General features: G+C 39.0%; 1 protein-coding gene across 14 annotated transcripts in view; it reads left to right on the top strand.

The window, feature by feature from the left end:
• Nucleotides 1-12,480, top strand: part of sema4d (sema domain, immunoglobulin domain (Ig), transmembrane domain (TM) and short cytoplasmic domain, (semaphorin) 4D) — a 50,887-nt gene that overhangs the window by 1,428 nt on the left and 36,979 nt on the right. For 2 of the 14 annotated variants that reach the window (XM_078956161.1, XM_078956158.1), the window contains exon 1: nucleotides 8,004-8,541. The exons of 9 other annotated variants lie outside the window; for them this stretch is intronic. The gene's annotated coding sequence lies outside the window, so the exon portion shown is untranslated. Of the gene's footprint in view, nucleotides 1-8,003; nucleotides 8,542-12,480 lie in introns of those variants that run through there. 3 more of the 14 variants (XM_078956159.1, XM_078956157.1, XM_011481610.4) reach the window with 3 other exon arrangements.

Below are 12,480 nucleotides of genomic sequence, written 5' to 3'. Positions count from 1 at the left end.
CTGCTGAATGAAAGCTGAATTAGCTGAAGAAATGGCTCAACTGTACTGGAAGAACCATGAAAAGTTAAAGGTGCAAAAGTCCTAGCAGGAATAAGCTGAAAAAGTTGAACATTGTAATAGTAGAATGGCTGAAATAGGTCAAAATTTGTAGGACTTAAGCATGAAAGCTGAAATTGTTGAAAAAATGGCTGAATTGTTGAAAATTTGAAGATGTTGCTAAAATGGCTAAAAGTACTAGCACTGGAATCAGCATCATCAACTGACTCCAAAAAACACATTGTTTGAGAGTATCATATTAGTAAAAGCTACATGTTCTAAGTTGATAGAAAATCCACTCTTTTCAAAATGGCGGCTTTTCTATTGATTTTATCTCCATAGCAACCATTTTATGTTTGGGTCGCCTGGAGATGAGGAACAAATCAATGTCGGTTTCAGATGAATCGGAAAAAGTAAATTTTTGGACGTCCTTAGCAACGAGCTTTGTTTGCTAACCACGCCCACATTCCTTATATGTCCAGTTCCAGTGAATTTCAATATGTTCAGTTCCAGCCATGGATGAAGTTTATTGCAACATTTGCTTCAGATTTTGTCAAAAAATGCCCACTAAACAGTAGGTTGTGTCGACATCCCATAATGATTTCAAAACGTATGTTGAAGTCCAAAGCCTTGTGAGCATTTCAATGTTTGAACGGTGCCTCTAGCTGAAAGCATGTTAAAGTTATAATGCTTGAAAGCAACAAAGGTTTTCAAGGATTCATCATGTATTTAAATGAAGCAAAAATCTTGGAAAATCCTGGAAAATCTTGGAATATCTTGAAAAGTTCAAAGATTTGAAAGACTAAAAGTCGTAGCTGAAAGGAATAAGCTGAAAGGGTTGAACATTGTAATAGTAGAAGGATTAAAATACGTGAAAGTTTGAAGAAGTTTAAAATTGCCTCACATTTTGGCACAAAATGGCCGCCAAACTGTAGGTGGTGTTGCCATCCCATAATAATTTTGAACCTTATGTTGAAGTCCAAAACCTTGTGAACATTTCAATATTTGAACGGTGTCTCTAGCCAAAAGAATGTTAAAGTTACAATTGTTTAAAGAAGCAAAGGTGTGGCCAATGGAGCAAAAACATTGGAAAATCTGGGAATATCCGGGAATATCTGGAAAAGTTCAAAGATTTGAAGGACCAAAAGTCATAGCTGAAAGGAATAAGCTGAAAGGGTTGAACATTGTAATAGTAGAATGGTAAAAATAGGTGAAAGTTTGAAGAAGTTTAAAATTGCCTCACATTTTGGCACAAAATGGCCGCCAAACTGTAGGTGGTGTTGCCATCCCATAATAATTTTGAGCCTTATGTTGAAGTCCAAAACCTTGTGAACATTTCAATATTTGAACGGTGTCTCTAGCCAAAAGAATGTTAAAGTTACAATTGTTTAAAGAAGCAAAGGTGTGGCCAATGGAGCAAAAACATTGGAAAATCTGGGAATATCCGGGAATATCTGGAAAAGTTCAAAGATTTGAAGGACCAAAAGTCATAGCTGAAAGGAAACAGATGAAAGGGTTGAACATTGTAATAGTAGAATGGTAAAAATAGGTGAAAGTTTGAAGAAGTTTAAAATTGCCTCACATTTTGGCACAAAATGATAGCCAAACTGTAGGTGGTGTTGCCATCCCATAATAATTTTGAACCTTATGTTGAAGTCCAAAACCTTGTGAACATTTCAATATTTGAACGGTGTCTCTAGCCAAAAGAATGTTAAAGTTACAATTGTTTAAAAAAGCAAAGGTGTGGCCAATGGAGCAAAAACATTGGAAAATCTGGGAATATCCGGGAATATCTGGAAAAGTTCTAAGATTTGAAGGACCAAAAGTCATAGCTGAAAGGAATAAGATGAAAGGGGTTGAACATTGTAATAGTAGAATGGTAAAAATAGGTGAAAGTTTGAAGAAGTTTAAAATTGCCTCACATTTTGGCACAAAATGGCCGCCAAACTGTAGGTGGTGTTGCCATCCCATAATAATTTTTAAACCTTATGTTGAAGTCCAAAACCTAGTGAACATTTCAATATTTGAACGGTGTCTCTAGCCAAAAGAATGTTAAAGTTACAATTGTTTAAAGAAGCAAAGGTGTGGCCAATGGAGCAAAAAGATTGGAAAATCTGGGAATATCCGGGAATATCTGGAAAAGTTCAAAGATTTGAAGGACCAAAAGTCATAGCTGAAAGGAATAAGATGAAAGGGTTGAACATTGTAATAGTAGAATGGTAAAAATAGGTGAAAGTTTGAAGAAGTTTAAAATTGCCTCACATTTTGGCACAAAATGGCCGCCAAACTGTAGGTGGTGTTGCCATCCCATAATAATTTTTAAACCTTATGTTGAAGTCCAAAACCTTGTGAACATTTCAATATTTGAATGGTGTCTCTAGCCAAAAGAATGTTAAAGTTACAATTGTTTAAAGAAGCAAAGTTGTGGCCAATGGAGCAAAAAGATTGGAAAATCTGGGAATATCCGGGAATATCTGGAAAAGTTCAAGGATTTGAAGGACCAAAAGTCATAGCTGAAAGGAATAAGCTGAAAGGGTTGAACATTGTAATAGTAGAATGGTAAAAATACGTGAAAGTTTGAAGAAGTTTAAAATTGCCTCACATTTTGGCACAAAATGGCCGCCAAACTGTAGGTGGTGTTGCCATCCCATAATAATTTTGAACCTTATGTTGAAGTCCAAAACCTTGTGAACATTTCAATATTTGAACGGTGTCTCTAGCCAAAAGAATGTTAAAGTTACAATTGTTTAAAGAAGCAAAGGTGTGGCCAATGGAGCAAAAACATTGGAAAATCTGGGAATATCCGGGAATATCTGGAAAAGTTCAAAGATTTGAAGGACCAAAAGTCATAGCTGAAAGGAATAAGCTGAAAGGGTTGAACATTGTAATAGTAGAATGGTAAAAATAGGTGAAAGTTTGAAGAAGTTTAAAATTGCCTCACATTTTGGCACAAAATGGCCGCCAAACTGTAGGTGGTGTTGCCATCCCATAATAATTTTGAGCCTTATGTTGAAGTCCAAAACCTTGTGAACATTTCAATATTTGAACGGTGTCTCTAGCCAAAAGAATGTTAAAGTTACAATTGTTTAAAGAAGCAAAGGTGTGGCCAATGGAGCAAAAACATTGGAAAATCTGGGAATATCCGGGAATATCTGGAAAAGTTCAAAGATTTGAAGGACCAAAAGTCATAGCTGAAAGGAAACAGATGAAAGGGTTGAACATTGTAATAGTAGAATGGTAAAAATAGGTGAAAGTTTGAAGAAGTTTAAAATTGCCTCACATTTTGGCACAAAATGATAGCCAAACTGTAGGTGGTGTTGCCATCCCATAATAATTTTGAACCTTATGTTGAAGTCCAAAACCTTGTGAACATTTCAATATTTTAACGGTGTCTCTAGCCAAAAGAATGTTAAAGTTACAATTGTTTAAAAAAGCAAAGGTGTGGCCAATGGAGCAAAAACATTGGAAAATCTGGGAATATCCGGGAATATCTGGAAAAGTTCTAAGATTTGAAGGACCAAAAGTCATAGCTGAAAGGAATAAGATGAAAGGGGTTGAACATTGTAATAGTAGAATGGTAAAAATAGGTGAAAGTTTGAAGAAGTTTAAAATTGCCTCACATTTTGGCACAAAATGGCCGCCAAACTGTAGGTGGTGTTGCCATCCCATAATAATTTTTAAACCTTATGTTGAAGTCCAAAACCTTGTGAACATTTCAATATTTGAATGGTGTCTCTAGCCAAAAGAATGTTAAAGTTACAATTGTTTAAAGAAGCAAAGTTGTGGCCAATGGAGCAAAAAGATTGGAAAATCTGGGAATATCCGGGAATATCTGGAAAAGTTCAAGGATTTGAAGGACCAAAAGTCATAGCTGAAAGGAATAAGCTGAAAGGGTTGAACATTGTAATAGTAGAATGGTAAAAATAGGTGAAAGTTTGAAGAAGTTTAAAATTGCCTCACATTTTGGCACAAAATGATAGCCAAACTGTAGGTGGTGTTGCCATCCCATAATAATTTTGAACCTTATGTTGAAGTCCAAAACCTTGTGAACATTTCAATATTTTAACGGTGTCTCTAGCCAAAAGAATGTTAAAGTTACAATTGTTTAAAAAAGCAAAGGTGTGGCCAATGGAGCAAAAACATTGGAAAATCTGGGAATATCCGGGAATATCTGGAAAAGTTCTAAGATTTGAAGGACCAAAAGTCATAGCTGAAAGGAATAAGATGAAAGGGGTTGAACATTGTAATAGTAGAATGGTAAAAATAGGTGAAAGTTTGAAGAAGTTTAAAATTGCCTCACATTTTGGCACAAAATGGCCGCCAAACTGTAGGTGGTGTTGCCATCCCATAATAATTTTTAAACCTTATGTTGAAGTCCAAAACCTTGTGAACATTTCAATATTTGAATGGTGTCTCTAGCCAAAAGAATGTTAAAGTTACAATTGTTTAAAGAAGCAAAGTTGTGGCCAATGGAGCAAAAAGATTGGAAAATCTGGGAATATCCGGGAATATCTGGAAAAGTTCAAGGATTTGAAGGACCAAAAGTCATAGCTGAAAGGAATAAGCTGAAAGGGTTGAACATTGTAATAGTAGAATGGTAAAAATAGGTGAAAGTTTGAAGAAGTTTAAAATTGCCTCACATTTTGGCACAAAATGGCCGCCAAACTGTAGGTGGTGTTGCCATCCCATAATAATTTTGAACCTTATGTTGAAGTCCAAAACCTTGTGAACATTTCAATATTTGAACGGTGTCTCTAGCCAAAAGAATGTTAAAGTTACAATTGTTTAAAGAAGCAAAGGTGTGGCCAATGGAGCAAAAACATTGGAAAATCTGGGAATATCCGGGAATATCTGGAAAAGTTCAAAGATTTGAAGGACCAAAATGTCATAGCTAGAATAAGATGAAAGAGCTGAACATTTTCATAGCCGAACGGTTAAAATAGGTGAAAAATTGTAGAAGGAGTTTAACTGTGAACTTCTGAACGAAAAATTCTCCATGTATTTCAATGGAGCAAAAATTCCCGGAAAACCTGGAATATCTTAAAAAGTAAAAGGATTTGAAAAACCAAAAGTCATAGCAGAAATAAGATGAAAGAGATGAACATTTTAAAAGTAGAATGGTTAAAATAGGTTAAAAATTGTAGAAGTAGTTAAACGCCAAAAAACGGCGGAAGATACTATAAAAATAAATAAAGAGAAACAGGAAAACAAAGGGTTGAATGCTTTACAGCATTCAACCAATTATCCTGCCTCATTGATCGTCATTCCACAGGTCCTTGTCTGGTAGAAATCAGGCATCGGTGCAGCCACCCGGATCTTGTCAATCTGACGGGCTGGCTGGCACCCAAGCGAGCCAGAATCCTGCCAGCCAAACCCTGAGGGGTCCGCTGGCTAGAACAGGATATTGCTGCGTGACCATCCACCAGCAGCAGACAAATCTTTAAATCACGGGCTGCGTTCTGCTGTGCCTTTCAGCCTCCTGTCTGTCACTCCAACTTTCCCTCAGGGAAGGAGTTCTGTCAGTGTTGCAAGCTGTCAGCGTTCGTGGAGATTTTGAAGCTTCTGTTTGTGAAGAACCTTAAACTTTAAGTTATTTAAAATGAACTGCAAATACTTCTTGCCTAAATCTTTTTCCGTCTTTCTCCTCTAGCTTCTAGTCCACTACCAAACTTGTTTGCCTTTGATTTATGTACATTTTTGAGAGCCTGGCCAACTAAATGTATATCCTTCCCACACGGACACTTGTATTGACAACACGAGACTTCCATGTGCTAAATCAAATTACACAGAATGCTTTAGCCTGATGAAAACCACACAAAGGCACGCAAACCCATCCTTGGAATTCCTTCTTAAAATCTTTAATCAATTTAAAATGGATTTAAAAAAAGAAGTGGGAGGTTCTTCGGGAAATGGGAAACTGAAGGGGAGCTTTGTTTTAAACTTGAACTGTGTGCAGCAGAAGCCTTGGTTTGGGATCTTCATGGTTGTTTATGTGGATGTCCTGGTTGTGTTTTCAATGCACGCTTTGGCTGGTTGACAGATTTCACCACAGCTGAAAGCCTGGAAGAGCTTTTTACTGGAGCAGATCCAGTGTTGAAATGTCTGGAGCTCAATCTAAGAAGTTCTTTGGAAAGAATTCCTGGTTTTCTCACACGCCTTTTTTGAGTAGTTATCTTGGAAACTGATACTTGATTTTGAGTTTTCTTTGGTTCTGGGGCTAAAAGGAATTTCCTGTGTCGGTTCACATGAAAAGGCGGGGACACCTGCAAAAGATCCACCCGGTATTGCTTCACCTCCTGCTGTGGAGGTGACTGTAGAAGGCGATCTAGACAGGGGGGAACCCTATTGTTTCTCCCTACTTCTAACAATCCAGTGATCTCCCAGCGCATTGTTCTGTAAACAACATTGTATGTGCTCTTGCAGCACCCTAAAAGATAGGAACCGATGGAATGCACACAACCTTAAAGACCCACTCCAATAAAAAATAGTGTTTTTTTTAACATGCTGTTGTGGTCATTTTCTCATGATGGATGGTAGAAAGTTGAGCTTAAAATTGCATTTCTGAGTATTTCTTTGATTCAAATCGTTGTGTAGCAGAAGCAGATGAAAAAAACGCTGTTTTGAAAAAGTTAGTAGCTGTAATGTAGGCGCTACAGGCAGTAGGCCACAAGCTCCGGCTCCATTCTGATGCATCTACTTGCAGATAAATAGATCCATGTACGTCTTTGTTTTGCTTGTCTGAGTGGCATCTGGCTCAAAATTGGATTGCTTCAATGTTGCTTGGCATTTTTGTTGCACCGCTAATGTTGGGTGGAGGTTATGAAAGGGAAAGCTAGTGGGGAAGTGTTAACAAAGGGATGATGGAAAATGAGGGCAGGCTTACTCCGTACGAACGGTCAAACTTTTAATGAACTACTGTTGCTCTTCCATTCTGAAAAAACAAAAACAAAAAAAACCGAAACGATCGGCTTTTTGATTTTTGGCTAAAAAAAATCATAATTAAAAGACCACTGGGAACTCTGACAATGGATTAATAGATGATTGGAGTGTAACTTTAAACATCAAAACTTTAGAAAGACAGACTTACCCTTTTTGTCCTGGTTTGGTGATGATGGTGACATTTGTGACCACCTCCCACATCTACATCAAAGGCAAAAAGCTCAGCTACCACACCCTACTGTTTTCCCCCCCTGCAGCCCCAGGCTGGGGTAACCTCATCCTGTTCAAGAGAGTAGTATCTGGGTCTGCATCAGCAGCGGAGGTGCATGTGCAGGCAATTCTTCTACGTTGCATAATGCATTGCCACATTCCAGAGATGTCTCAGCAAAATTGCCTCACCAATGCGGTTGTGGTTTCAGATTGACAGCATAACCTCTGCTCAGCCTACGCTACAATGCAAAATAATCAAAACATTTGGTGATGGTCACAAACTTGACCAGGAAATGTGACCAGATTCCCAAGATGCTGCCCCCACAGCAGCAAATGGTGCTGGTGGGAGTGCAGGAAGCTGGCTGATCAGATGCGGGGGCTCCGCTGACAGCTTCCATGATGTTTTGAAAAGGTTCCCGGCGTCGTGTTATTGGGAGCAGGGAGCTGGAAGGGAATGGAGAGCGAGGGAGCCCACATACAGTACATTCTGTTGCAGCGGAGAGCACGACTGTTTGTCACAGCAGACAGTGTTTTCTGTCTTTGTCCAAGTTTAGTCTGTCAAATGTTAGGCTCCTGGTTTTTTTAAGGTGGTATTTTTGCATGGCTGAGCTTTGGAGGCGAGGGAACTGTTGATCCCTGTTTTTAATGTTTGCATATAGAGAAAGAAGTTGCAGCATCATCACACACCATTTTTCTTTTTTTTTTGCCATAAATGGTCATTGCAGTCAAAATGTGTGCTGTGGTTTTGGTGAGAACGCCTTTGTACCTGCTCTTCTTCTCAGCCTTCAAGGAAAAGCCCAACATGTTCCTATGACAATAGACACACTCCCACAGACTCGCGTCAAGGCGATTGCAGCCCCTTCCCCCTGTCCTCACCCACCACCCCCAACGTCCCCCTTCCCCCCTCCTCAGCAATTGTGTGCGCCGATGCTTTCCAGAGGCGCGATCGGTGCACCCTTGCTCTCCGGTGCTGTGTAGCGTCTGACCGCAGTGACAACGGGGAGGCGATCCTTTACGTTTTGTCACTGCTAGGAGGAGACGGTCTGTCACTGCCATGTGCTCCAACCAAATGGGTTTTAGCACAAAGACTGTCTCTACCATTTGAGGCATTTTGTGCTTCCTTTCTTTTCTTTTTTTCATAAATTTAAGCTGCAGGTTAGAAGGGCACTAAAGGGTACCTCGAGGAGAAGCAGTAGCAGCTAGTAGATGGCGAGGTGGTGACCAGTCATTTATTTTTTTTGGTCGTTTGTTATGCAAATCATTCTTCTACAGTAATAACTATTTCTGAGCCTACAGGGAAGACCCGTTCTTTGGGTTTGCTCTTCCACCCTGCAGGATCTTCCCTCTCAGTTGATGGTAAGGTTGATGCATGTCTTGTATTGACATTAGGAGTCGACTCCTTTTTCCGCTGTCACCTAAAAGCTTGTTCTGTTCACTGTTGGGAGCCTCTGGCGTGGTGTGTGCTATTTTTGTTTTGAATCTCAGATGAGAGGTGAATAATTCAGTGCTCTCATAGGTTCCTGTGATGAAAAGGTTGGACTCGTGCTTTTGTTTAGTGATATTTCAGAGGATTTACCCAGAAAAGATAATGTTTACATAATTTTTGTTCATTCTTCATCTTTTAACAGTTGTGTGGATCAATATTTGACCCATTTACTGTAGTTTTGTGGGAGGTGGATGAAACTGTTATCACTTTGCATCAAAGAGCTCTGTTAAAACTCTATCTTTGCTGTGCACACATACTTCCTCTAGCCTTGGCAGTTGTGCCCTAGTTTCTTAGCTGCAAAGAAACTGGCAGAGTTTGTGCTGCTGTGTTTGCATTGCAGTCACAACAGAGCCAAAGCTCGTAACCATTGTTGCATTTTGCAAAACCTTCAGGGAGGTGAGGGAAACATGTAGAAGTTGAACTTTTAAGGTTCGGGTTGTCCAGCTTGTCACTTTACACCAGGAGGGTTTTATCTGTATCAGTTTGATGCCTCTGGATTATCATTGATCACACAGGAACAGTTGTGATGAGCTTTTAAAGAGAAGAGGATTAAAGGGAAGCAGCTTTTTTTCCCCTTAACTAAACAGTTCTAGTGTGAAGGCGCCTCAAGGGTGTGCTATTACCTGGAGTTAGGAAGACACCAATTAAAGGGAGAGGTGGGGACGGCATGAAAAAAGACCAACTAGTCCTACTAGCTCTCTATCAGAGTCCCTGTCATCTGTTCCATACCCCCATATTTATAATTTATACATTTTTTTTTAATGAATTGCACTCAGGACTTCAAGATGCATATACATAGAAAACTTTGGTTGACAGAATCTGCGCTACCTGATCTCTCATCCGAGCTGGCTTTTGGCTCAAAACTCTACTTCTGGATAGCTCCAGTACTGCTCACCATTCTCCACCGCTAATGTTAGAAGCTAGCAGGAGAGTGTGTAAACAAATGGATGATGGGAAGTGGGGGAAAGCTTACTCCACACCAATGGTCCCGCCCACAACATAAAATTTCAAATGAACTACTGCAGAAACTATGTCCTAGAAAACGACAAAGTTATTAGTTTAGGCTAAAAATGGCATAATCATAATTAAAAGACCACTGGGAACGCTTTTACAATATAATCAAAAGAATATTGTAGTGGGACTTTAACATTGAAACTGGATGTCCCTGCAGTGTGAATGTAGCTTCAGAGGAAGGATTTCTTGTTCAGACCAGGCATAAACCATATACTTTGGCTGTACTGCTGGGGTCCGACTTGTTAAGCGTTTCTACACTTATTTGGACAGAAACACTGAGATGTGTTGTACATACTCACAGGTTTAACACCAAAACTGAAAGTGGCCAAAAAGAACTAAGCTGCATGTGTGTTGCATTTGCAGAATCGAAACATCATCCGGTTTGGTGTGCGGGTAAGAACTGCTCCAGGGTTACCAGAAAAGGCTCAGCATTTACACATTCATCAGCCCTCACTGTGGAGTTAGATAAGTTTTAGTTAAAAGAAAAGCTGTTTCCTCTCTCAAGCTTGTGTGAAACCAAATGGCAGATTAAAAAACAACCAACCTTAAGCCCCCCCCCCCCACTGTTTTTGTTTCATTTTATTTGGTAGGTTTAGACCAAACAACTATGAAACTGGTTAACTCTGTGGGAAATGATTGACAGTATTGCCTAGCACGTGTTTGTTATCTAGATTAATCAATACGATTGTGTGTGTTTCAGTTTTGAAATTGGTATGACCCGTTTTGCTAGTGCCACATTATCAGGTTACCATTGCGTTTGTGCCTGTCTCTACTATTTGACATTGTCATGAGAGCCGTTTGGACAGTGAGGGGTAATGTCTGAAGCCTGTGAGTTTCCTGAAGGAGGGTGTGTGGATAAAAGGGCAGGAATTGGCTTTTTGATGGGAAAAATGAGTGAGGTTGACCAAATAAATGCCTTGCAAAAAGGAAAGTGTGTGTCAAAAGGGAAGTGTTGGAATGGACTGATCCATTCATTTGCTGCTGGCTCCAGGTGGATCATTCCTTTGCGTTTTCTTGGAACTGAGGTTCGGGCTGGGTCCCGTCCTTACCTTCACCCCTGTTCCTCACACCTCCTCTTCCATGTTTGTATTCATCTGCTTATGGGGCCAAATCTCAGTCTGGCAGGTCATGATCAGTGATAGGCCAATGAAATGTATAATCTATGCTCCTTTTTTCAAAATCTGTTAAGGACAGATAAGACTAAAGACTAATGGAAAATTTGGATTCTACTCAACAGACAGAAAATCATGCAGATTAGTCTAATTCACAACAGATTTATATGCATTCTTAAATTTGCACCACTGATGTATGTAACTGGATTTACAAGAATTTCTGACAATTTATAAGTAATTGATCTAATTTTTGTTATTTAAACCAGATATGCTATAACGGTTATTGTGCATTCTTCGTCTAACTGTGTCTAACTGTATTTGAGTAGTCTGCCAACTATCAGGATTCTGTTTGTGCAATCTATTTATGCATGCTAGATGGCTGCTGGGTTGCCTCGGTAACAGGTTTTACCCAAAAGCACTTGCTAGGATGATGTTTGTGTGTGAAGCAATCTGCAAAGTCACACAAACAGTTAGGAGAGCTTCTTCAGCATTTTCTTCCATCTACTGGCCTGACTGTTTTCCAGCTCTCTCTGCCCTACTTACGGCTCATTAGTTGGATCAGCTGTTTCCAGCTTGATTGACTGAACAAACCTTAATCCAGGTGATCCATAGCAAATGGGGCAAGGAGAGCTGGAGAACAGGCCCAGCATTAACCCTAACCCTACATCTGGAGGACCAGGGATGGGCGGCTCTGCCTCAGTTACAAGTCTTGTCTAACCTGTTGCTGAAATCAATCGGCTACTATTTTAGCTCTTCAAAACTTTATTCAACCAAAAAGCCAAAACATTCATATTCATCTTACATTTTTTGTTTCTCTCAGTACAGGTACACAAGATGTATTTATTTATTTCTTAATAAACCTTTACTTTGGTTGCTTCAGCAGGTCTTAGTATAAACTGTCTTTCTTTTGTGTGTTTTATTGATTTTACCGATGATCATTTGTCTCTTTTGAGTTCCACCGGCAACGGAAGTTCCTACTGGAAAAAGTCATTCTTATTTAATTGAATTTTTAATTTCTTTTGAAGAAAATGTGGATTATTCTTCTGAGCAGAACACTACACCTGTTGCTTTAAATCAGGAACGTCCAGACTTTTTTTTTTTTTTTTTAAGAAGGGCCAATTTGACGAGGTGAATGTGTTTTAGGAACTTCTTTCCAGCCAGACATTAATTAATGAAATGCAAAAGTTTGTTTTTAGAAATGGTGTATTATTTTACGTGCTTTACAGCAGAGATGTAGTTTAGCCAACTACTTAAAACTGACTTGTAAATAAAAAATATGTAATATAAAGAACAATATAAATATAATACAAGTTTGATTACATTGACTTGGGGTCGCAGTTTGCCACACTTTGGACATGCTAGCTTGAAATGGTTCTAAACCCCCCCCCCCCCTTTTTTTTTTTTTTTTTTTTTTTTTTTCAGGTTGACAGAACTTAGACTTCTGCTTATTGACGTACCTAAACTTTTAAACTTTACTCTCCAATTACTTAAAAATCATAACTTAACTGTTGTGAATCTAAGTTTCTCCTGACTATTTTTATTTTATTTTATAGAAAATCTTCTCCTATATTGAAAAAACAAAACAAAACGCACACATCCAGAATATTCTGCATCAGCCCTGCAGCAAACACTGGATGCTGGCTTCTGCAACAAAGCTGTGTTCCTAAACACTCCAGCTAATAC

This window comes from Oryzias latipes, chromosome 12, assembly GCF_053564925.1.
Source record: "Oryzias latipes strain Hd-rR chromosome 12, Olatipes_Hd-rR_3.1".
In the NCBI taxonomy this organism is placed as follows: Eukaryota; Metazoa; Chordata; class Actinopteri; order Beloniformes; family Adrianichthyidae; genus Oryzias; species Oryzias latipes.
The sequence above is the reverse complement of the archived record's forward strand: the minus strand, read 5'-3'. Positions and strand labels throughout refer to the sequence as shown.